Here is a 5,474-nt window from a genome sequence, read left to right on the forward strand (position 1 = left end):
AATCATAGAAGATCAGTGTTGGAAGAGACCTCAGGAGGTCATCTAGTCCAACTCCCTGCTCAGAGCAGGACCAACTGTGATGTTCTGTACCTCATGGGAACACTCTCCACCCCCATGTTCATCCTTATAATATGATTGTGTGGTATCTAATGTAAAGTTTGTCATGTCGGGTGTCTTCAGAAGGCTCATGATGTACTGAGCATTGTTGTTATGGTATAATAATTGTTGTTATAGTAATGTTATATGTTGTAATTTCATGTATATAGTTATGAGGCTGAAAATGAGTCCTCATGGCTTAAGGCAAGCCCAGGCAAAAACTCCCCAAGAGCAGAGGGGCAGTTCACACCTCATCAGGGCACGTTTGAGACAAACCCAGCTCAGCCTAATAGGAACAAAGGACACTGGCCTAGACAGCAACAAAGGATCTGTTGGACTCTTGAGTGAGTCACCCCCCTTCCTTTGGTCAGTTTGGGACTGTGCTTTGATTTATAATTACTTAAAACAGTATTCTTGCCAGCAAGTTAAAGAAGTATGGGCTGGATGAATGGACTATAAGGTGGATAGAAAGCTGGCTAGATTGTCGGGCTCAACGGGTAGTGATCAATGGTTCCATGTCTAGTTGGCAGCCGGTATCAAGTGGAGTGCCCCAAGGGTCGGTCCTGGGGCCGGTTTTGTTCAATATCTTCATTAATGATCTGGAGGATGGTGTGGATTGCACCCTCAGCAAGTTTGCAGATGACACTAAACTGGGAGGAGAGGTAGATACGCTGGAGCGTAGTGATAGGATACAGAGGGCCCTAGTCAAATTGGAGGATTGGGCCAAAAGAAATCTGATGAGGTTCAACAAGGACAGGTGCAGAGTCCTGCACTTAGGACGGAAGAATCCAATGCACCGCTACAGACTAGGGACCGAATGGCTAGGTAGCAGTTCTGCAGAAAAGGACCTAGGGGGTTACAGTGGACGAGAAGCTGGATATGAGTCAACAGTGTGCCCTTGTTGCCAAGAAGGCCAATGGCATTTTGGGATGTATACGTAGGGGCATTGCCAGCAGATCGAGGGACGTGATCGTTCCCCTCTATTCGACATTGGTGAGGCCTCATCTGGAGTACTGTGTCCAGTTTTGGGCCCCACACTACAAGAAGGATGTGGAAAATTGGAAAACATCCAGCGGAGGGCAATAAAAATGATTAGGGGGCTGGAACACATGACTTCTGAGGAGAGGCTGAGGGAACTGGGATTGTTTAGTCTGTGGAAGAGAAGAATGAGGAGCGATTTGATAGCTGCTTTCAACTACCTGAAAGGGGGTTCCAAAGAGGATGGATCTAGACTGTTCTCAGTGGTAGCAGATGACAGAACAAGGTGTAATGGTCTCAAGTTACAGTGTGGGAGGTTTAGGTTGGATATTAGGAAAAACTTTTTCACTAGGAGGTTGGTGAAGCCCTGGAATGCGTTACCTAGGGAGGTGGTGGAATCTCCTTCCTTAGATATTTTTAAGGTCAGGCTTGACAAAGCCCTGGCTGGGATGATTTAGTTGGGGATTCGTCCTGCTTTGAGCAGGGGGTTGGACTAGATGACTTCCTGAGGTCCCTTCTATCTCTGATATTCTATGATTCTATGAAAATCTATCTTTTGTAGTAATAAATGTGTTTGTTTATTCTACCTGAGGCAGTGTGTTTGGTTTGAAGCATGTCAGAGATTCGCTTTGGGATAACAAACCTGGTACGTATCAATTTCTTTGTTAAATTGACAAACTCATTTTAGGTTGCGGAGTCCAGTGGGCATAACTGGACACTGCAAGATGGAGGTTCCCAGGGTTGTGTCTGGGACCAGAGATATCGGCTCGTGTCATTCGGTTTCACAATCCAAGGAGCAGCTTACATGCTGGAGGCTGTGCGTGAACAGCCCAGGAGTGGGGGTTCTCACAGCAGAGCAGGGTAAGGCTGGCTCCCAGAGTCAAGGGTTGGAGTGATCTACCAGATCACCAGTCCAGATAACACCAGGGGAATGTCACACCAACCCCAACTAAATCATCCCTCCCAGGGCTTTGTCAAACCTGACCTTAAAAACCTCTGAGGATGGAGATTCCACCACCTCCCTAGGTAACCCTTTCCAGTGCTTCACCACCCTCCTAGTGAAATAGTGTTTCCTAATATCCAACCTAGACCTCCCCCACTGCAATTTGAGACCATTGCTCTTTGTTCTGTCATCTGGTACCACCAAGAACAGTCTAGATCCATCCTCTTTGGAACCCCCTTTCAGGTAGTTGAAGGCTGCTGTCAAATCCCCCCTCATTCTTCTCTTCTCCAGACTAAATAAGCCCAGTTCCCTCAACCTCTCCTCGTAAGCCATGTGCCCCAGCCTCCTAATAATTTCCGTTGCCCTCCACTGGACTTTTTCCAATTTGTCCACATCCTTTCCATAGTGACGGGCCCAAAACTGGATGCAATACTCCAGATGTGGCCTCACCAGTGCCGAAGAGAGGGGAATAATCACTTCCCTTGATCTGCTGGCAATGCTCCTACTAATGCAGCCTAATATGCCATTAGCCTTCTTGGCAACAAGGGCACACTGTTGACTCATATCCAGCTTCTCGTCCACTGTAATCTCCAGGTCCTTTTCTGCAGAACTGCTGTTTAGCCAGTCGGTCCCCAGCTTGTAGCAGTGCATGGGATTTTTCCATCCTAAGTGCAGGACTCTGCGCTTGTCCTTGTTGAACCTCATCAGATTTCTTTTGGCCCAATCCTCCAATTTGCCTAGGTCACTCTGGACCCTATCCCTACCCTCCAGCGTATCTACCTCTCCCTCCAGATTAGTGTCATCCGCAAACTTGCTGAGGGTGCAAATCATCCCAATCCTCCAGATCATTAATGAAGATGTTGAACAAAACCAGCCCCAGGACCAACCCCTGGGGCACTCTGCTTGATATCAGCTGCCAACTAGATATTGAGCCGTTGATCACTCCCTGTTGAGCCCGACGATCTAGCCAGCTTTCTATCCACCTTATAGTCCATTCATCCAATCCATACTTTTTAAATTTGCTGGCAAGAATACTGTAGGAGACCATATCAAAAGCTTTGCTAAAGTCAAGGTATATCACATCGACCACTTTCCCCATATCCACAGAGCCAGTTATCTCATCATAGAAGGCGATCAGGTTGGTGAGGCATGACTGTTCCTGATCACTTTCCTCTCCTCCAAGTGCTTCAAAATGGATTCCTTGAGGACCTGCTCCCTGATTTTTCCAGGGACTGAGGTGAGGCTGACCTGTCTGTAGTTCCCCAGATTCTCCTTCTTCCCTTCTTTAAAGATGGGCACTACATTAGCCTTTTTCCAGTCATCCGTGACTTCCCCTGGTCACCATGAGTTTTCAAAGATAATGGCCAATGGCTCTGCAATCACATCCGCCAACTCCTTTAGCACTCTCGGATGCAGAACATCCGGCCCCATGGACTTGTGCTCGTCCAGCTTTTCTAAATAGTCCCGAACGACTTCTTTCTCCACCGAGGGCTGGTCACCTCCTCCCCATGCTGTGCTACCCAGTGCAGCAGTCTAGGAGTCTGTGAAGACCAAGGCAAAAAAAAGTATTGAGTACTTCAGCTTTTTCCACATCATCTGTCACTAGGTTGCCTCCCCCATTCAGTAAGGGTCCCATGCTTTCCCTGACCTTCTTGTTGCTAACATACCTGTAGAAACCCTTCTTGTTACCCTTCACATCCCTTGCTAGCTGCAACTCCAATTGTGCTTTGGCCTTCCCGATTACACCCCTGCATGCTTGAGCAATATTTTTATACTCCTCCATTTCCACTTCTTGTAAGCTTCCTTTTTGTGTTTAAGCTCACCGAAGATTTCACTGTTAAGCCAAGCTGGTTGCCAGCCATATTTGCTATTCTTTCTGCACATCGGGATGGTTTGTTCCTGCGCCCTTAAAATACAGCCAGCTCTTCTGGACTCCTTTCCCCTTCATATTAGCCTCCCAGGGGATCCTGCTCACCAGTTCCCTGAGGGAAACTAAGTCTGCTTTTCTGAAGTCCAGGGTCTGTATTCTGCTGCTCTCCTTTCTTTCGTCAGGATCCTGAACTCGTCCATCTCATGGTTACTGCTGCCCAGGTTGCCTCCCACTTCAACTTCCCTACCATTCTTCTCTGTTTTTAAGCAGCATGTTAAGAGGAGCACGACCCCTAGTTTGTTCCTACAGCACTTGTACCAGGAAGTTGTCCCCAACACGCTCCAAAAACTTCCTGGATTGTCTGTGCACTGCTGTATTGCTCTCCCAGCAGATATCAGGGTGATTGAAGTCCCCCATGAGAACCTGAAGGGGTACTGAAGGAATTAGCTGAAGAAAGCTTGGCAATAATATTTACAAACTCATGGATGAAGGAGAGGTCCCAGAAGACTGGAGAATGGCTAACATGGGGCCCATCTTTAAAAAGGGGGGAAAGGAGGAGCTGGGGAACTAGAAGACCCATCAGCCTGAGTTTGATACCTGGGAAGCTACTAGAGCAATGTATAAATCATTCAGTTTGCAAACACCTGCAGGATGGAGGGTGATCACCAGCATCCAGCCTGGATTTACCAAGAACAAATCAGGCCAAACCAGCTTGATTTCCTTCTTCGATGGGGTAACTGATTTGGTGAATAGGGGGAATGCAGTGGACGTAATATACCTGGACTTCAGCACGGCTTTTGACACATCCCACAAGACATTCCGACAAGTAAGCAGGAGAAATGCGGGCTCAGCAGAACGACCATTAAGTGGACACATAATTGCGTAAACATCCACAAACAAAGAGTAACTGTTAATGGAATGATGTCGGATTGGAGGGAGGTCTCTAGTGGGGTTCCAGAGGGATCTGTTCTGGGTTCGATGTGGTTTAAGAGTTTTATTAATGGCCTGGATGTAGGTCTAGAGAGCACACTGATCAAATTGGCAGATAACACAAAACCTGGTGTGTGTGGAGGGGTGTGCCAGCACTTTGGAGGCTGGAGCTAAAATTCAGTGGGATCTGGATAAATTGCAGAAGTGGGCTATAGACCAGAGGTTCCCAAACATTAGCAACTCGAGGACCCCCATTTTGATTTAAAAATTTTCACGGACCCCCAAGCACCCTGCTCAGCCTCAGGCTCCACTCCCACTCCACCCCTTCCCCCAAGGCCTACCCCGCCCCACCTCTTCCCAGCCCTGCTCCACCCCTGCCCCTCCTGTTCCCTGCCTCTTTCTGCCCCCTCCCCTGAGTGCGCCTTGTCCCTGCTCCTCCCCCTCCCTCCCAGTGCCTCCTGCACACTGCTGAACAGTTGTTCCCGGTGTGCAGGAGGTGCTGGGAGGGACGGGGAGGAGTTGATCAGCGGGGCCCTCGGACCCTTGGAGTTCCCTCGCGGACCCCAGTTTGAGAAACGCTGCTATAGACAACAAAATGAAATTCCACAAAGATAAATGTAAGGCGTTACACGTAGGGAAGAAAAACCAAATGCACAA

Source organism: Natator depressus, chromosome 16 (assembly GCF_965152275.1).
Source record: "Natator depressus isolate rNatDep1 chromosome 16, rNatDep2.hap1, whole genome shotgun sequence".
Lineage (NCBI taxonomy): Eukaryota > Metazoa > Chordata > Testudines > Cheloniidae > Natator > Natator depressus.